Raw genomic sequence first — 22,446 nt, forward strand, 5'->3', positions numbered from 1 at the left:
GACACACCCAGCGCACACACACAGCATAAGAAGCTCAAAGCTCCACGCACACAGTCTCAAGGGCAAGTAGGCACACCCACAGGGAGAGAGGAGACACCTCACACACGCATCCACACACCCAGTAGGACAGACTCACAGCCCTGTACCTCCACCCCCAATGTGTCCCCGGGTTCAGGTGGTAGTTTTTCCGCCCTGGCTGAGGTGTGCAGCCAGGTTTTTGAATCTACTTTCGGCGAAGCCCCAACCAGTGTGGATGATTCCACTACACCTGCACCCACTCCACCTGTCCTTCCCTCTCCTGTCCATGCGGTGCCGGAGCATTCCACAGATGGTGCCCCCATAGTCAGCACAGCTGATTAAACGCCATGTGCAGGCAGGTTTGGGTGAGATGACACCCATGGCACTGGTGGGCACTGGTGGGGGTCTTAGCCACACACACACTCTGATGCTGGGCACTGGTGGGCACTGGTGGGGGTCTTAGCCACACACACACTCTGATGCTGGGCACTGGTGGGCACTGGTGGGCACTGGTGGGGGTCTTAGCCACACACACACTCTGATGCTGGGCACTGGTGGGCACTGGTGGGGGTCTTAGCGACACACACACTCTGATCCTGGGCACTGGTGGGCACTGGTGGGGGTCTTAGCCACACACACACTCTGATGCTGGGCACTGGTGGGCACTCTGATGCTGGGCACTGGTGGGCACTGGTGGGGGTCTCAGCCACACACACACTCTGATGCTGGGCACTGGTGGGCACTCTGTTGCTGGGCACTGGTGGGGGTCTTAGCCACACACACACTCTGATGCTGGGCACTGGTGGGCACTGGTGGGGGTCTCAGCCACACACACACTCTGATGCTGGGCACTGGTGGGCACTGGTGGGCACTGGTGGGGGTCTTAGCCACACACACACTCTGATGCTGGGCACTGGTGTTATGCGGTGCATTACCGTACCCCGAAGTCGATGACGTAGGTGCGGTACGTCTCCGTATTACACTGGTGGAGTGCGGTGACGTACCGTACCCCGAAGTCGATGACGTAGGTGCGGTACGTCTCCGTATTACACTGGTGGAGTGCGGTGACGTACCGTACCCCGAACTGGATGACGTACATGCGGCACGTATAACACTGGTAGAGTGCGGTGACTTACCGTACCCCGAAGTCGATGACGTAGGTGCGGTACGTCTCCGTATTACACTGGTGGAGTGCGGTGACGTACCGTACCCCGAAGTCGATGACGTAGGTGCGGTACGTCTCCGTATTACACTGGTGTTGTGCGGTGACGTACCGTACCCCGAACTGGATGACGTACATGCGGCACGTATAACACTGGTAGAGTGCGGTGACTTACCGTACCCCGAAGTCGATGACGTAGGTGCGGTACGTCTCCGTATTACACTGGTGGAGTGCGGTGACGTACCGTACCCCGAAGTCAATGACGTAGGTGCGGTACGTCTCCGTATTACACTGGTGTTGTGCGGTGACGTACCGTACCCCGAATTGGATGACGTACATGCGGCACGTATAACACTGGTAGAGTGCGGTGACTTACCGTACCCCGAAGTCGATGACGTAGGTGCGGTACGTCTCCGTATTACACTGGTGTTGTGCGGTGACGTACCGTACCCCGAGCTGGATGACGTACATGCAGCACGTATAACACTGGTGGAGTGTGGTGACGTACCGTACCCCGAAGTCGATGACGTAGGTGCGGTACGTCTCCGTATTACACTGGTGGAGTGCGGGAGTGTGTGGTGCAACGTACCCAGACATGACAGTCGTGCAATGGAGATGTGCCCGTGTGGCAACACGTGCAGGTATGTTGGAGTTCGTTGTACTCACCTTCTGCGCCGTCGTCGGTTTCTAAATACGAGGTGGTGGGCGTACAGGATAGGGATGACACGGACGATGGCGTTCATGTCCTGCTTGTCGTGTACCGGGTGGCGGTTTTGCCGGAGTGTGGGTTTACGGTAGTTTGGAGCTCTCGTAGCAAAAGAGCCGTACGGAGTGTGTTCAACACGGATCGTACTTCCTGGGTCGGAAGGCGCGGTCTATTTACGTACGGACGCTGCGTGGTGCGTCAGCCGACTGCAATTCGTATGGATTTCCGATTTGTACGGTGTTTTTTACGAGTCGTACGGAGTGACGCTTTCTTTTGTGATCGTACTTGCTGAATCGTACGGGGACGCCTACAGGTGCGATTCGTACGGGGAAAAACGCTCCGAACAGCAATTCGGAGCGCTTTTTACCGGATCGGAATCGACACCATAGAGTGTTTTCAAAACCAGCAGTTTTAGACATTGTCTTCTCTAAAGAATACAACTTTGATTTCAACTTTTCTGACAAAACAATAGTAACTCCTTCGTGCTCTATTTTATCAATAGCTTCCAGTTTCACAATCTCTTGATGTTCTAACTCTAACATTATGTTGTTGAAGACTGAGCATTCTCGAAGAGTTGGCATCAAGCATATTACAGTTTTGTTTTCAGCAACTTTCTGATAAATAATCTCTGGGAGAATATTTTCCTTTTGAAACAAACTTCAAATTAATCGTGACTGTAAAGCTTCTTTGCCATGTTCAGTTACTTTTCCAATTCTTACATCTTGTAGAATATTTTTATAATCTTCATCCTTTGCCTGTCGCATGTTTTGAAGCAGTTCTGCATATTTAAAATATAACCAGATATTCACATTTCCAATGCTTCCTAGGCACTTTCTTGTATCTTCATGCGTACGCATCTTAAACACTGGTTGTCCTTTCACTGGAGTTAGCTGCAGTAGATCTCCAAAGACAATGATGTGTTTGCCTCCAAATAACACATCATACTCTGTTTTAAGAATTTGTTGCATTCTTAAATGCACAAAAGCAAGCATCACATTTGAAACCATGCTTACCTCATCAATGATAAGAAGTTTCATTTTCTTCCGGACTCTACCAACTTCACAACAAGCTTCTCCAGATAGCTTGTGGTATTGTAATTTATTATCATGCTCTACTGGCAGCATCAATAAACAATGTAAAGTAATCCCTTTAATGTTATGTGCTGCCAACCCAGTTGGAGCAGTAACAACACAAGACAGTGATGACTCTGTTCTTTGCTGCAGATAACTTGCAATTGATTTAATCAGAAAACTTTTCCCAGTTCCGGCTTCTCCACTCACATACAGTCGGACAGGTTCAAATGACATACATGAGCACTCTTTTTTATCATGACGTAAACCATGCTCAATCTGTTCTGTGACGTTATCATATATTTTTTTCTGCTCCACGTTTAGTTGATTTTCCAAATCTTCTAAATTAACTACATCCTCCTGAGCTTGTTCCATGGCTCTTTCCACCTCTTCATGGCAGTGGCAGCTTTATTTTGGATAATTGGTCCTCCTAGTGGATCCTGACTCAACGAAGCAGAACTCTAACTGTCTTGAGAACTGTCTCTAGCAATCTCTGCTGCAATGATAGCTTCTTGCTGTATTTCATCGTTCAACATTTGCAGATAATTTGAAAAAACATGACATTCTATGGTATCCTTAGTTGCATTGAAAGAATCTTCAAAACTGAGAAAATCTCCAAGTAGTTCCTCTTCTGAACGCAATGGCTTAAAGAGTTGCAAAAGAGCTAAATAGTAAAATTCCCTTTCATCAGGAGATTCGCAACTCAATTTACGATGATTAATCAAATGTCCTTTTCTTTGTTTCACCAGACATCCTTCACATCCAATTAAAGCATATACTCCTTTATTGATATCTTCTGTCATATTCCTCTTAAAAGTATAGCTTTGCAGTGCTTCATAGAGACAAACGCTCTCAAGATGACTACCTCTATTTGGATAATATGTATCCAACATGTTTGTCTTCAAAATATCTGTACTATTTGGTTGAAACTCCGCCAAATATTCAATTTCTTGTGCAGACTTCAAAACTCGGTTTCGTGTTGCAGCAAGACCTAGACTTACCCAAATGATGGATCTCGATTTGGCATACAGACTTGCTGATGATAACCGATCTGAACATTCATATGCTCCAATTTCTCGATGCGACAACATCTTCAGACTGTAACTGTATAATTTCTTAATTAGGCTCTTTTCATGCAAAATATCCTCCCACATTTCCTTCAGTTCCATCTTTTCTGATTTTGTGATGTAAGACGTTACATATCGAGCCACAGCAATAGAGTTGTCAGCAACATATTGAATATCCATGTTAGCATTCCACATGGACAAAATGACTGGGTTGTAGTCATTTATGTATTCGGGCTCTTCATTTCTTTTCAAGTTGTACATATTTTTCGGTGATTTTCTTGTCACAGTATGTCGCAGTGAAGACAAAAAATTGTTCACTCTTCCTTTACATATTAGTGGTCGTGGAAATCCAAAATGACATTTTGTGTAGAACTTCTCCTTGGATTTGAACTTTCGACAACAGTACTTTCCACAGCAATGGGTTTGAAAGCGTAAGACTTGATGTCGTAAATTGTCTTCTTCTGTACTTTTCGGAACAACACATGTGGAATATTGTTCAATGAAACTCATCACTGTGTCATCCGAATCGGTTGCAAATTTGGGAGCATCTTTGATCCATAGCAGCATATGTATGTGAGGAGCACCTCTTGCTTGATACTCCTTTCTCCAAAAGAAATCCAAAACCTCTCCAAGTGGAGGATTTTTTTTGTTTGTGATGAAAGACATCATAGCTTCAAATCGATGATTAAAATACCTACAAACATTAACTGGATCCAAAGAGCACAGTTCTCCAGGTGTCTTGAATTCTATATTTTCTATGTTTCCATTTGCCTCTCGAAGAAATTCAAGTAAGTCTTCCCAGGCATACTCAGCACAGCTAAGAGTGAGGAACCATGTAGGAGTTCCTAAGTTTCTTAGCATACATTTCAATTCCCCATGACGACGGTACCAATACTCATTCGTACCACGCTGACATGCCATGAGATTGATTAGGTGAGATTCTAAAATACTGTCTTCCACTTGGACTTTATCCATAAAGTCCCTTGCGAAACATTTTGAAGATGTACTCCAGATTTCAGTATATGGTTCACAGCATAAGATAGCCCAGAGAAGTCACTCTAAAACAGAAGATGAAACAAATATGAAATGCATTGACGAAATCTTGGATCTTCTGCATATGATCTTAAAGTCCGGTATTCCGACGCAGGAATTTGAACAGGTCGGTCATCATATCTTCCACCTTGACCTGTTGGAAACAATTGAGGAAAACAACGAGCTTCCAAGCTTTCTTCCCAAACACTTATGGGACTTCCTTTGGCTTCTTTCATTTGGAACAACTCAATAGCATTCCCCATTACTTCTTTGGAATGCAGAGGATGAACACTATAATGCTCATAAATCTGTTCACTTCTAGACACATCTACTTTTTCAATCTGTCCAGCTGATGAATCACTGTCCTCTTCTACAGTTGTTTCCTCTTCTCCTACATATACATTTTTGTAGTACTGATTGTTTTTTACTAAATACAACGTTGCCTTTTTGACTTTCCTAACATCCACTAATTCTTGCCAGATTTTCTTACTCTTTGTAGGAACGCCATTAACTAGAATAACTAGAGGTTCCTCTTCCACTTTTTCTACGCCAATGGTGTCAATATTTTTCTTTAAATCTAAAGGCAAATAAACAACTCTTCCCTTTAATCCTCTCTGTAAATCTGAAGGAGGCAATTTCCCTGTCTCAGGCTCCAAGCGAACAATAGCCTGAAAAGGATGCACACATTGAATCAGAATACACTCATAGGTATTTAAACCCATCAATTCAGACGGAATCTTTACCAACTCAATATTATTATGTACAGCTCTAGCAGGCATTCTGTTTTCATTTAATTTATTATAACAATATTTACAAATACGCAGATCAGAACCCAAATCAAACCAATTCTCAACCAACAAATAAGTTGCAAAATCCTTCCATTCATTATTATTTTCCATTTCACTTTTAACATATAAATCAACTAACCGAGTCTGATTCTTATAATGAGTTCGTCGACAACACACACAAGAAAAATTTGGCCTTTCACTTGAAATGACCTTAAACTTTGTAATTTCATGATCAAAATTTTGAGTACTTACAATCTGTACATTCTTACGGCAGTGTCCTCTTTGTCACCAAAGTAACAAAACTCTTTTTCTTCACAAATCTTCTTCACATCTAATTCAGATCCATGCAAAAGAGCACTGTTTAACTGTTTTAGCCTAAGTGCTGGACTTTTTGCATAATACAACCTACTCACTATTTTCCTCACTTTAGTTTGATGCACTCCGAACATCCTAAAATGGTGAAAAGTACTCTGACATACTTTTCTAGAAAGACAAGCCAGTGAATGACCATGCAAACCTGTTTTTTCCCTCACTCTGCAAGGATCTAAGTCTTGCAACATCTTCAACTTTTGTTTTAGACTTTTCTTACTATATGTTTGTAAGAAATTGCAAAACAAATTAATAGAATCCTGTCGCACACTACAAATACTACTACAATTCCAAGTATACACCGGAGCCTTAGAACGTCTCCCTAAAACTTCATCAGCTAACACCTCATCTGCATTTCTAGGCATAATTTTTTCTTTTTCAACTGGGCAACCGTCCTTCACCTCATATGCTCGACCACTGGTGTCAACTGCATGCACCAAATCATTACCCTGAAAGTAACTCTCTTCATTAAAAAATGGCTCACTACTTGAACTATGCTTCCATTCTCCCGAAAAAACATCACAAAAATTAGTTCGATTGATTACTCTTTTCCACTTACATTTTGATTTCAAATCATTGATTGCCTTATCTAGTGTACGAACTCTATTGATTACTAAAATATACAGCTTTCTCTTCACTTCAAAAGCCTGATCAACAAACTTTTCTATTCTTTTCTTTTTCTTGTAAAAAGTTGTTTTCCTATTATATTTCTTAAGATTTTTTAATAAATTCAAAACTACTCTGTTACAAAACATTCGTCTACGAATGTCAATAAACTGATTTCTCCTACGATTACCAGATACACTATGATCTCCTTGTACCATTATACCATTTTTTGGTGACCTCTGCGTTTTCTTTCTAGTTACATCTTGGGTTTTTGTTTCGTAGAAACACTTTCTTTACTTTTTCTGCTTTTTAACAATTTACTTAAAAAATCCTTGGTTTGCTTACCAGGAGCATTTTTCTTTTCTCTGAAGATTGTCCTTTGCATGAATCTTCTAATTGAGTCCTCTTGGTCGATAAAGCTTTCTTATAAAATCTTTTTTGGCGGTCTTTCGTAGGCATAATCTATTAAGACTCTTTAGATATTTACCATCTGTTAAAAAGAAAAATGTGACATATTATAGACCACTACTAACATAGCACATAGCAAATACATTAACTAAACATTATAAACACTAATTCACATCTCTCTTTGTGTGTCTCATATCACTCTCTGCCTGAACTATCTCCCTCTTTGCATGCCTCATCTCACTCTCTCCTTCCACCATCTCTCTGTTTGTATGTGTGTGTCATCTCAATCTCTGCCTACACCATCTGTCTGTTTGTGTGTATGTGTCATCTCACTCTCTGTGCCTAAAACTATTTACCATGCTAAATGTTTTTTGCTGAAATGACTGGCTTTAAGATTTTTGACAAGCATCACACTGAGTGTGTATGTGAATTAAGGAATTATATTTTCATCTTTTTCCTTAATGTTAGCTGTGTGTGCTTACAGTTTGTATCTTTTACCTTATACGGTAGACTTCTTTTTAAAGTGTTTCTCATGCTTGAATTCAATGCTGGTATAGAGATAGTGCTAATGGTTTAATTGGGCTTGTAAATATGTTCCTTTTTTACAAGCGCTTTGCGCTACCTTTAACATGGATGCAAGCAGTAAATGTATACAGAGGGATAGGAATAGCAGATAGAAAACAATATGAAATGCCGTGAGAGATGCAGAAAGGATTTTACTAATGGCATCAATTGAGATAGAATATACAAAAAGAGGGGCATATTTAGAAGCCCCTTGCGCAATGTTTAACATGGATGCAAGCAGAAAATGCATACAGAGTAATAAAATTGGCGTTACACTATCTCTATACCAGCATTAATGTTAAAAATTGTGCAAGGGGCTTGTAAATATGCCAATGAAACCATTACACTATCTCTATACCAGCATTAATGTCAAACATTGCGCAAGGGGCTTGTAAATATGCCTCTCTTTTTTTGTATATTCTATCTCAATTTATGCCATTAAAAAACCCTTTAAGCATCTCTCGCGGCATTTCATATTCTTGTCTGTGTGCCAATTTTAATACTCTGCATGCATTTTCTGCTTGCACCCATGTCAAACATTGCGCAAGGGGCTTGTAAATATGCCCCTTTTTATCTTATATTCCATCTCAATTGATGCCATTAGTGAAATCCTTTATGCATCTCCCACACCATTTCATATGGTATTGTATCTGCTGTTCCTATCCCTCTCCATACATTCACTGCTTCCACCCATGTTAAAGGTTGCACAAGGCGCTTCTAAAAAAGGAGCATATTTACAAGTCCAATGAAACCATTACACTATCTCTATACCAGCATTGAATCCAAGCATAAAAAACAATTTAAAAAGAAGTCGACCGTATAAACTAAAAAATACAAACTGTAAGCACACACAGCTAACACTATGGAAAAAGGTAAAAATATAATTCCTTAATTCTCACAGACACTCACTGTGATCCTTGTCAAAAATCTTTAAGCCACACATGTTATCAAAAAACATTTAGCATGGTAAATCATTTTACACACAGAGCACAACCCATTTAAATGAACACTACACTACAATGCAGAAACCTGACTCATTTTCAAAATACAACAGGAATGAAGCCCAATATGCTTGTTATGCTTCCCAATACTGCAAACAGCACTCTCTCTGTATTACTCACCTTTAAAAGCGCTTTTGAAAATATAGAACAGTGTCAAACACACAGCAGATTTTCCTAAGCAGAACCTCTGAAATGCACCTCAGACACTGAAACCAGAAATGGCACACTTTCCCACTCATTCTTCACACATATTTCAGGTTTTAACCAATGAAATCTCTTCCCACACTATTTCAAAACTAAACTAACATTTCAATGGGTTCTACATTCCCACAATTTCAAACTCACATAATATTCACCCATCCCCCTAGTGCTCATTCAACCTGTCACCATGGTAACTCCCACCTAAGGAAGGACAGAGTTTAAAAGTTCATTATACTATGTTGCAAATGAATCCACCAAGGTTGTTAGAGCTTTCAAAATAACAGCTAATCACGTGCAATGTTCCTTTCAATTACCTTTTCTGAACGAATAGAATTGCTTCTTTTAAAAAACAAAACTATGCACCCTAATATGCTCTTTTCCATTTTCAGAAAGCACCAATCATTTCTTAAGCTTCAAGTGCAGTGAATATCCTCCTCTTTTTTTTCTAAACTGCAAACTTTCCCACTGCCATTTCATTTACAGCCCTCATCTGAGTACAACCAGACCTGCCTTGAAGATGCCTTCAGTATGGTTTGTAGGACACAGTTTTGTATTCTGCTCTAAAAGGTATGCAACAAACAGAGGAATTTTAAACCTTGATTTACCAAACGTGGATATTTTATGGATTGGCCAGAGAGGATTGAGATGTCACCAATTGATACCATTGGTGAAATCCTTCATGCATCTCCCACATCCTGACCTCATAATTGTGCACTGTGGTGGAAATTACTTATGCACTTTGACTGGGGTTGGTCTGGAAATGCTATTGAAGGACATCTTTGGACAATTGATGTCACTTTTTCCTCAAACTGCCTTTGTCTATTCTAATATATGCCAAAGACAAAAATGGAATTGGTCCAATCAATTTTGTCCACAGATTGAGAAAGCAAGGAAACATGTAAATAAATCTGTTTCTGCATACATGAGAGACTATGGAATGGGTTGTATATACCACAACAACTTGCGTTACAACATGCAAGGCATATATAGGACAGATGGTGTACATTTCACTGATGAAGGGAACAGAGTCTATCTCTGTAACATCAGACTCTGCATTGGTATTTACTTGTAGGTACCAAAAAAACCACAATGAACACAACGGCTCTTTTTAGAGCCAACTAACATGTAAACACTCAAATAAAATTTTTAACTTTATTTTTTGTATTAATTTTTACCGAGGTCCGCGCACCGAGCACTCACCAAGCACTCCTCGTGCGTGGACCTATTGTGTTTTCTGTTATTATTTTGTTTAAAAACATTATTTTTCACCTTAGGAGTCCTTGAACGACCCCCTGAGAAGGCATAAGGGGTCAGGGACACTCTACCCTACCCCCTTCCCACGTTTTTAAGTTATATTTTTCACTCTCTTCTGAAACCACAAAATGGCAGCGATAGGGTTCGCGCACCGTGCATTTACCGAGCACTTACGGTGCGCAGACCTATTGGAATTAAAAAAACTAAATGGAAATGGACATTGTCTCCTCTGTAGATACCTTGTATGTTGTAATGCAAGTTATTGTGGTATATTGAATCCATACTGTAGTCTTTCAGGAAAGCAGAAACAGATTTGTTCACGTGATTCCTTCCTTTCTCAATGTGTGGTCAGAATTGGCGTAGGGGGTCATGAGTTCCTACTCTGGTGAAACACACTAGCTGTTTATATACTTACTTATGTTGTAAACTAGTGCATCAGAGACAGTCAGTGACAGAAAGGATACAGGACATGAAGAACACACAATTGTATCACTTTGCTACTACCTCATAAATTACATTTAAATAAGTATAATTTTCAAAACAATTTTTCTTTACTAAATTAGAATTTATTCATCAGAATTTTCAAAATCTAAAAGAACTTGTAGCATTTCTTCATCAGAAATTTCATCCATCAAAGTGTCTGAAAATGATTCGTCAAACTCAACAACGTCTACACATTCCATTAATTCCATATCTAGTGTTTCATCAAAAAAATCTGCCATGGTATCTCCTTCATGTTCTTCATGATTTGTTTCATCTATAGGATCAATATACACCTCAGAATAAGTTGCCTCAATAAACGTTGCTGTTATTTCAAAGAAGATGTTGGTAGGCTCCTCATTTTCATTCATCATTTTATGTTAGTGTACTATTAAAAGAAACAGCGCTTACAGCATGATTTCCTGCTCTGGTGAGACACACTTGCTGTTCTTTAAACTTACGTATGTTGCAATCTTCTGCATCAGAGACAGACAGTGAGAGAAAGGATGCAGGACATGAAGAAGAGATGTCAAATACACATTTAAGAAAATTTTGGGGAAGAACGGAAGTATTTGTGAGTAAACTTACTATGTAACACAAAACATTATCAGTTTGCTACTACCTCATAAATTACATTTAGTTAAGTATAATTTCTCATACAATATTTATTTACTAAATTTAAATTTATTGTTGGGAATTTCCAAAATTTGAATGATCGTCTAAGATTGCATCATCAGCAATGTCAATATTGAAAATCTCCCAAAAAGAATCCTCAAACTCAATGAACTCCAAAGCTTCCATTAAATCTGAATCCAAGGAGTCATCATAGAAATCGCCCATGCCATCTCCTCCATCATAAAGTTCTCCTTCAGGATTACTCTCATCAACAGGAACATCCTCAATAACAGTCACAAAAATGTCTATAACGATGTCAAATGACTCTTCATTTTCAACCATTATTGATGTAAGTGTATTATTAAAAGAAAGAGAAAGACAGTGAGATGTTGCAGGGTAAGAGTGAGATAGGGCAGAGAAAAACTATTAAATTCTATAAGAAGAGTTACTACTGTGTAAATCTCACAGCAGAAATTGAACACCAAAATGTCCACACAAAACTACCTCAGACACTATAGTCACAAAATGGTCGTGTTTCCCTGGACAATGTATAGTATCAAGCAAGAATTAGAAATATAAAGCACTGCATCTGATGTTGCCTTACTCAATCCATAAGTATAACAGAAAAACATTAAATAACTAACAGAAAACATTTTTCCTATCAACTTAAAGTGAACAATAGAATTCTCCTTACAAATTAACAACTCACCTTCTAGACAACTGTTGTACAGTAAATTCTGTCTCAATCTCACACCTCAGAAGTATACCTCAAACACTAAAATCTCAAAATGGCTGTGTTTCCCTTCCATTTTTCATACATATTCAAATAGCCATCCAATCACATTTCATCACACAAAAAATCAAAACCAAAGTAACATTTTAATTGGTTCAAATTATCAACACATTCAAACTCACATAATCTTCAACCTACCCCCAATGCTCTCTACCAATTACCATACTAACTCTCCACAAAACTCCTACCTAAACCCAAAGGTGAAAAAGTCATCACTCAATGTTGCACTCAACCAACATCTAAACACTGAAACTTGTTATTTTAATGTATTTCTTTTTTGTCTTTTTGAGCCGCGGTCCGCGCACGGTGCGCGGACCCCGCAATTTAAAAAATGTTTTTTTTTACTTTTTTTAACCTTCGGGTTCCTTTACAGACACCATGACAAAACCTAGGGGGCTCAGGAATCTCTACCCTGCCTCCTTGTCAACTATTACACTTCTGTTTACAACCACTATCATCTGCCACAAAAACAAGATGGCGGACAACACATCCTCATTTCGACTGAATGGAATGTTGACAGACGTCCAACAGCCAATCAGAATTCCGTGTCCGCACGCTAAGGTCCGCGCACGTGCAAGGACAGTGCAAGGACAGTGCAAGGACGGTGCAAGCCCGTGAGCGCACTTTGTCCCGCCTATAGATATATAATTTGAAAAAAGTCGATTTTCTCAACAATTACTGAAGGGATTTTTACCAAATATACAAAAGGCACTACTGCATACCAGGCTCTACCATTTTGCCAAGTTTGCAGTAATTCCATTCAGCCGTTCGGGGTGTAGCTGTGTCTAAAGGTCCTATGGAAAATTGCATTGGACTCAATTTCGCATTCAATTTTCTCATAAACTACTGGAGGGATTTACACCAAACATACAAAAGGCACTGCTGCATACCAGTCCCTACCATTTTGCCAAATCTGGTGTAATTCCGTTCAGCCGTTCGAGCTGTAGCCTTGTCAGAATGTCCCTATGGAAATTAAAATGGGGAAAACACGTTTTGGGACCCCCCTTTTTTCTCGACCCCCGCTTGACGAATCCCCCCGAAACTTTCAGGGAAGGAGCGAGGCAAATTTAAGAAAAATTACAGGCAGATCCCTCAATTGGCGCCAAAGTCATTCCAAATAGAATGTTCGCAATTTCCTATGGTAACTAGGTCCCAACTATATATACCTACTGCAACCGCCAGTAGGTAATATATGTATATATAGGCACTTTTCTTGACACCTAAACATGTATTGTGTTTATGATAGTGGTCATTGACAACTTTCTCAGGGAGAAGTTAAAATAATCCTTTTTGACCAGAGTGTAATAGAATGTTGATGCACTTGCATTTGATTTTTTGAGCACACTGTTTATTTTCTATTTGTGATGATTTACGAGTGCTTTCCATTCTGGTTAACTTTGATAGACTGTCACAATGTCGACAAAATGAATTTACAAAATTTATTTTACTCCCTTTGAGTGACTGTCAGATCAAATCATGAGACGCTATTTTTACATGCCATTAGAGCACTAAGCTCTTAACATTGTCTTTGTGTACAACGATTAGAATCACAATTGATTGGTACTATTGCTTTAATTATGATTTGTTGGCCTATTTGCTGTGTTGCAACCCTTGCGTCCTGTTTCTTTAGGCGCTTGGGCTTTTAAAGTGAATTTATTGCACCGCCTACTCCTGACGCGTCATGTGATCAAGCTCCGCCTGCGGAGCGAAACGCGTCAGGGAGGGCATTCGCTCTTGCACTTTATGAAAATAAAAATGGATTGCTGGCACTAAGATTTCGTGATGTGGCTTCATTGGTGTTTTTCACTGGACTAAACACCTGGCATTGGAGTGGAGGTCTACGCCTGGTGTAACCGCTATCTTTGGCGGTCAGGTTTCTACGTTTAATTTCATTACCGGGATTTGTTTGCTTCCGGTTTCGTGGACCCGCCCATGGTCTGAGGCACGGTGAATCTGCAAACTTGAACGCCTCGGCGTTTTTCAATTGGACTTTCACCAGTACTGCATACCGTGCCCCCTGCCAACTCATCCATTGCAACTATTGGACTGGCCGGCGCTGTTCAGAGCCCGTTCCGGTGGTTTGTTTCGGAGCTGAGGAAGCCGGCTGGATTTTCCCGGCGTGTCGGAGCAGATTCCGGTAAGGCACTGTCTGCGCGCACCAGTTTGTTCGAAGTGAGTGAAGCAGGTTTGGGCTAAAGACTCCAAAAAAACTTTTTTATTTCATTTTGCAGCCACAACAGCAACCCAGCGGCATATTTGGCCGCTAAATTTAATTGCAAAACATGTTGTCCACCGACGCACTCAGGAGTAGGGAAATGGCGGCAGAGGCTTTATATGAAAATCTACCTACTGTTACTTCTTCAACTACTCAAAAAAGTCGCACTTCAAATGTTAGTAACAGCACCAAGGATTTATTAAAAACTTTGGAGAAACTGCTCCGTAGTGAACTTTCCAAGTGGTGGGAAAAGAAATCATTGGATAAATATCTGGAGGTTAATCGTGTGCCCCGGGGTCTGAGAGTGATGATTGTTCCCACTTATGAAAACCCGGACCCTAAAATGCTCCAGAGGTGGGCAGAAAACAGTCTTCAATCGTCTAGGAATATGTTATTAATTTTGACTGAATTTGCCCACTCTGACAGAGAATCATTATTAGTAGAAATTGCAAAGGTCAATGCGCTTTTGGAAGCAACTGGTGACACTGATTTAATAGCGAACACCCGCAAAGAAATTGACCAAAGATTCGCTAAACTGGAGCAAACTATTCAAGAAAGGAAAATAAATAAGTTTGCAAGAGACAAAGAGGACTATGCGACAGGTCGTATTTTTACCTTTTCACGTAAATACGACTCTTATAAGCGCAAAGCCATGTCCACTCAGCAGAAAACAACTATGGCTACTGATCCAGGGGCGGCCATGTGCCCTGCATTGACAAATGAAGACAATCTATCAGTAGCGTCTTTTAGTGATTCTGAGGACAGTATATCACGAGCTGATGCAATTTCGAATGACTTGACAAATTTCTCTGTGGTTGATGAACTAAATTTTGTCAGCGAGGACCGGAGGTACTCTCTGCGCTCACGGAACACTCCTCCACAAGCAGACCAAGCGGCAGCCAAAAACGCCGTCGCAGGAAATGTATTGCCAAAAAGAGGTGGAGGACGAGGCAAAACTCGCAGGAACTGGAACAATTAGCCAGTGAGCAAGATAACACAGTGATCAACCTGACAGATCTGACATTGTCTAGGGCGGAAGAGCAACTTCTTTTTTTAGGACTTTCATACTGTCCACCTAATGATTTCTCTTATGTCCAAGCACGGATTGATGTTTTTAAATTTATCAGGAAAATTAAATTGCAGAAATATTTCTTGTTACATCCTGATACTTCAATTTTGCGTGCTGAATCTGAGGTTGAAACATCTAAAGTCGAATCTCTGCAGGTAAAACATTTGCAGGGTTTGCAGACATTACTGTCTCTAGTTAATGAAAACACCTCGCAAACTGATTTGACTGTGAGTCAAGCTATTAAGGTTAACTGTTCTCCTCCCACCACCTTTCGAGGCAAATCCACATTCTTGCCCTTGATGCCTAAAGATGCATTGGATGTCTTTAGTGATAGGATCATAACAGAATTAAAGGCACTTAATATATCGGTACAGAAAAAGAAAAAACAAGTTGATTTCAACAACACACAATATACCAAACTTGTGAAAAAAATTCAGGGAAACAATATGGTTGTAGTGAAGAGTGCCGACAAAGGGGGAAATACAGTGTTATGGGCCAAAATTGATTACATCTCTGAAGCGGCCCGTCAATTATGTGACCCCCTGTGTTATACAAAATGCACTAAATTTGTGATGCTTAAAAGCCATGAAAAAACCAGAAAAGACATCAATCTCTGGTATAGAACTGGCTTATTAACAAAAGATGAATCCAAGTTTCTAAATGTATCACATCCCATCACCCCTCTCTTTTATTTGTTACCCAAAAGTCATAAATGCACTTGTCCTGTTCCTGGTCGCCCTATTATTTCTGCTCAGGGTAGTATGAATGAGAACATTTCTAAATATGTGGATTTTTTTCTTCAATCACATATGTTTTCCCTTCCATCTTTTTTGAAAGACACTACGGATTTTTTGGTTAAGGTCAGTCAAATCACATGGTGTCCTGATTTTTGTTTCCTGGTGATGGACATTGAGGCACTTTATACCACCATCAACCATCTCCAGGGCCTTGAAGCAGTCAAATATTTTCTGGATGGACGAGAGGCAGGATTCAGAGATCATAACCTCATGCTTTTGGATATGATACGTCTATGCCTCTACAACAACTATTTCCAATTTGGAAAAGATTTTTACCACCAGGAACGCGGGGTGGCCATGGGTTCATGCTTCTCCCCCAGCTATTCATGTCTTCATGTTGGCTGGTGGGAGAGGCATGTTCTTGGGGTCACTCATGCACATTGGCTTCCTCACCTAGCGCACTATTGGCGCTTTATTGTCGATATTTTTATCGTCTGGAGGGGCACCAAGGAACAAGCTGCTTCATTTGTCACCGATATCAATGTCAATGACAGGAATCTCAAGTTCACTGCCAATATTACATCTGATTGTGCAGAATTCTTGGATGTTCAGGTCTACATTGATCATGATACCATACAAACTAAACTTCACAGGAAGAGCACTACGGGTAATTCCATCTTGCATGCCCGCAGTGCTCATCCTTTACACACAATTAACAGCATTCCTTTGGGTGAATTTATCCGGATTAAACGCATCTGTAGTAGTCCTGACATTTTGAACCAATGTCTAATGGAATCCAGGTCCAGATTCCTCAGACGCGGTTATAGTAAAGCCATTTTAGATCAGGCTATGACCAAAGTATGTGCGCGCCCCTGTGAGGAACTCTTAATTTAAAAAAATAAGGAGATCCTTGAATATACAGAACAGGGCTCTGTTCGGTTTATCACCACCTATTGCTCTCAAACATCTAAGATCAGTAACATCATTCGATCAGAGTGGCCAATTGTACTAACAGATGTTATTCTTGCCCCATTTTTACCTAAATCGCCAGCCATCACTTTCAGGAGGGCTCCTTCAATGAAAGATTCATTGGTTAGAACCCAACCTGAACTTCCACCCAAAACGAATTGGCTTAACAAACCTGGTTTTTTTAGGTGCACCTCATGTCGTGTACATTTGCGGTCAACGGCACACATTATGTTTCTGCTTTTAATGATAGGTTGATTCCAATAAAAGAACATCTGACATGTCGCAGTGATTTTGTAATTTACAAGCTAACTTGCACATGTTCTCTTTCCTATATTGGCAGTACAAAATTACCTGCACATCAACGTATCTTGTAGCACATCCGGGCTATAGTTAACTCAGATATGAATTACCCAGTGGCTCGCCACTTCAAAGCGGTACACAACAATAAATTAAAAGATCTTACATACACCTTATTGTGTTCCATAGCCAACCCAAGCAGAGGTGGTGATCGTGAAAAATTATTGCGCCAAAAGGAGGCATCTTTCATTCTGTTGCTTGATACCCGGTCCCATAACGGGTTAAATGCTTTTGATGAATTACATCATTTTCTATAAATTGTGTGTACCTGGCCTTGACCTTGTCTGTTTTGAATTATTTCATTGAGATATGATACATTTGAGTGTTGAATTTTGTCTTTCTTGTTTATTTTTGTAGTTTTTCAATTCAAGTCTTCTGCAGCCAGAATACTGTATTTCATTTGATTATGAAATTGTTCTAAAGCACTTGCACTTTAGCACTTGGGCACTTTTCTTGACACCTAAACATGTATTGTGTTTATGATAGTGGTCATTGACAACTTTCTCAGGGAGAAGTTAAAATAATCCTTTTTGACCAGAGTGTAATAGAATGTTGATGCACTTGCATTTGATTTTTTGAGCACACTGTTTATTTTCTATTTGTGATGATTTACGAGTGCTTTCCATTCTGGTTAACTTTGATAGATTGTCACAATGTCGACAAAATGAATTTACAAAATTTATTTTACTCCCTTTGAGTGACTGTCAGATCAAATCATGAGACGCTATTTTTACATGCCATTAGAGCACTAAGCTCTTAACATTGTCTTTTTGTACAACGATTAGAATCACAATTGATTGGTACTATTGCTTTAATTATGATTTGTTAGCCTATTTGCTGTGTTGCAACCCTTGCGTCCTGTTTCTTTAGGCGCTTGGGCTTTTAAAGTGAATTTATTGCACCGCCTACTCCTGACGCGTCATGTGATCAAGCTCCGCCTGCGGAGCGAAACGCGTCAGGGAGGGCATTCGCTCTTGCACTTTATGAAAATAAAAATGGATTGCTGGCACTAAGATTTCGTGATGTGGCTTCATTGGTGTTTTTCACTGGACTAAACACCTGGCATTGGAGTGGAGGTCTACGCCTGGTGTAACCGCTATCTTTGGCGGTCAGGTTTCTACGTTTAATTTCATTACCGGGATTTGTTTGCTTCCGGTTTCGTGGACCCGCCCATGGTCTGAGGCACGGTGAATCTGCAAACTTGAACGCCTCGGCGTTTTTCAATTGGACTTTCACCAGTACTGCATACCGTGCCCCCTGCCAACTCATCCATTGCAACTATTGGACTGGCCGGCGCTGTTCAGAGCCCGTTCCGGTGGTTTGTTTCGGAGCTGAGGAAGCCGGCTGGATTTTCCCGGCGTGTCGGAGCAGATTCCGGTAAGGCACTGTCTGCGCGCACCAGTTTGTTCGAAGTGAGTGAAGCAGGTTTGGGCTAAAGACTCCAAAAAAACTTTTTTATTTCATTTTGCAGCCACAACAGCAACCCAGCGGCATATTTGGCCGCTAAATTTAATTGCAAAACATGTTGTCCACCGACGCACTCAGGAGTAGGGAAATGGCGGCAGAGGCTTTATATGAAAATCTACCTACTGTTACTTCTTCAACTACTCAAAAAAGTCGCACTTCAAATGTTAGTAACAGCACCAAGGATTTATTAAAAACTTTGGAGAAACTGCTCCGTAGTGAACTTTCCAAGTGGTGGGAAAAGAAATCATTGGATAAATATCTGGAGGTTAATCGTGTGCCCCGGGGTCTGAGAGTGATGATTGTTCCCACTTATGAAAACCCGGACCCTAAAATGCTCCAGAGGTGGGCAGAAAACAGTCTTCAATCGTCTAGGAATATGTTATTAATTTTGACTGAATTTGCCCACTCTGACAGAGAATCATTATTAGTAGAAATTGCAAAGGTCAATGCGCTTTTGGAAGCAACTGGTGACACTGATTTAATAGCGAACACCCGCAAAGAAATTGACCAAAGATTCGCTAAACTGGAGCAAACTATTCAAGAAAGGAAAATAAATAAGTTTGCAAGAGACAAAGAGGACTATGCGACAGGTCGTATTTTTACCTTTTCACGTAAATACGACTCTTATAAGCGCAAAGCCATGTCCACTCAGCAGAAAACAACTATGGCTACTGATCCAGGGGCGGCCATGTGCCCTGCATTGACAAATGAAGACAATCTATCAGTAGCGTCTTTTAGTGATTCTGAGGACAGTATATCACGAGCTGATGCAATTTCGAATGACTTGACAAATTTCTCTGTGGTTGATGAACTAAATTTTGTCAGCGAGGACCGGAGGTACTCTCTGCGCTCACGGAACACTCCTCCACAAGCAGACCAAGCGGCAGCCAAAAACGCCGTCGCAGGAAATGTATTGCCAAAAAGAGGTGGAGGACGAGGCAAAACTCGCAGGAACTGGAACAATTAGCCAGTGAGCAAGATAACACAGTGATCAACCTGACAGATCTGACATTGTCTAGGGCGGAAGAGCAACTTCTTTCTTTAGGACTTTCATACTGTCCACCTAATGATTTCTCTTATGTCCAAGCACGGATTGATGTTTTTAAATTTATCAGGAAAATTAAATTGCAGAAATATTTCTTGTTACATCCTGATACTTCAATTTTGCGTGCTGAATCTGAGGTTGAAACATCTAAAGTCGAATCTCTGCAGGTAAAACATTTGCAGGGTTTGCAGACATTACTGTCTCTAGTTAATGAAAACACCTCGCAAACTGATTTGACTGTGAGTCAAGCTATTAAGGTTAACTGTTCTCCTCCCACCACCTTTCGAGGCAAATCCACATTCTTGCCCTTGATGCCTAAAGATGCATTGGATGTCTTTAGTGATAGGATCATAACAGAATTAAAGGCACTTAATATATCGGTACAGAAAAAGAAAAAACAAGTTGATTTCAACAACACACAATATACCAAACTTGTGAAAAAAATTCAGGGAAACAATATGGTTGTAGTGAAGAGTGCCGACAAAGGGGGAAATACAGTGTTATGGGCCAAAATTGATTACATCTCTGAAGCGGCCCGTCAATTATGTGACCCCCTGTGTTATACAAAATGCACTAAATTTGTGATGCTTAAAAGCCATGAAAAAACCAGAAAAGACATCAATCTCTGGTATAGAACTGGCTTATTAACAAAAGATGAATCCAAGTTTCTAAATGTATCACATCCCATCACCCCTCTCTTTTATTTGTTACCCAAAAGTCATAAATGCACTTGTCCTGTTCCTGGTCGCCCTATTATTTCTGCTCAGGGTAGTATGAATGAGAACATTTCTAAATATGTGGATTTTTTTCTTCAATCACATATGTTTTCCCTTCCATCTTTTTTGAAAGACACTACGGATTTTTTGGTTAAGGTCAGTCAAATCACATGGTGTCCTGATTTTTGTTTCCTGGTGATGGACATTGAGGCACTTTATACCACCATCAACCATCTCCAGGGCCTTGAAGCAGTCAAATATTTTCTGGATGGACGAGAGGCAGGATTCAGAGATCATAACCTCATGCTTTTGGATATGATACGTCTATGCCTCTACAACAACTATTTCCAATTTGGAAAAGATTTTTACCACCAGGAACGCGGGGTGGCCATGGGTTCATGCTTCTCCCCCAGCTATTCATGTCTTCATGTTGGCTGGTGGGAGAGGCATGTTCTTGGGGTCACTCATGCACATTGGCTTCCTCACCTAGCGCACTATTGGCGCTTTATTGTCGATATGTTTATCGTCTGGAGGGGCACCAAGGAACAAGCTGCTTCATTTGTCACCGATATCAATGTCAATGACAGGAATCTCAAGTTCACTGCCAATATTACATCTGATTGTGCAGAATTCTTGGATGTTCAGGTCTACATTGATCATGATACCATACAAACTAAACTTCACAGGAAGAGCACTACGGGTAATTCCATCTTGCATGCCCGCAGTGCTCATCCTTTACACACAATTAACAGCATTCCTTTGGGTGAATTTATCCGGATTAAACGCATCTGTAGTAGTCCTGACATTTTGAACCAATGTCTAATGGAATCCAGGTCCAGATTCCTCAGACGCGGTTATAGTAAAGCCATTTTAGATCAGGCTATGACCAAAGTATGTGCGCGCCCCTGTGAGGAACTCTTAATTTAAAAAAATAAGGAGATCCTTGAATATACAGAACAGGGCTCTGTTCGGTTTATCACCACCTATTGCTCTCAAACATCTAAGATCAGTAACATCATTCGATCAGAGTGGCCAATTGTACTAACAGATGTTATTCTTGCCCCATTTTTACCTAAATCGCCAGCCATCACTTTCAGGAGGGCTCCTTCAATGAAAGATTCATTGGTTAGAACCCAACCTGAACTTCCACCCAAAACGAATTGGCTTAACAAACCTGGTTTTTTTAGGTGCACCTCATGTCGTGTACATTTGCGGTCAACGGCACACATTATGTTTCTGCTTTTAATGATAGGTTGATTCCAATAAAAGAACATCTGACATGTCGCAGTGATTTTGTAATTTACAAGCTAACTTGCACATGTTCTCTTTCCTATATTGGCAGTACAAAATTACCTGCACATCAACGTATCTTGTAGCACATCCGGGCTATAGTTAACTCAGATATGAATTACCCAGTGGCTCGCCACTTCAAAGCGGTACACAACAATAAATTAAAAGATCTTACATACACCTTATTGTGTTCCATAGCCAACCCAAGCAGAGGTGGTGATCGTGAAAAATTATTGCGCCAAAAGGAGGCATCTTTCATTCTGTTGCTTGATACCCGGTCCCATAACGGGTTAAATGCTTTTGATGAATTACATCATTTTCTATAAATTGTGTGTACCTGGCCTTGACCTTGTCTGTTTTGAATTATTTCATTGAGATATGATACATTTGAGTGTTGAATTTTGTCTTTCTTGTTTATTTTTGTAGTTTTTCAATTCAAGTCTTCTG

The sequence above is a fragment of the Lissotriton helveticus genome, chromosome 5_1 (assembly GCF_964261635.1).
Source record: "Lissotriton helveticus chromosome 5_1, aLisHel1.1, whole genome shotgun sequence".
NCBI lineage: Eukaryota > Metazoa > Chordata > Amphibia > Caudata > Salamandridae > Lissotriton > Lissotriton helveticus.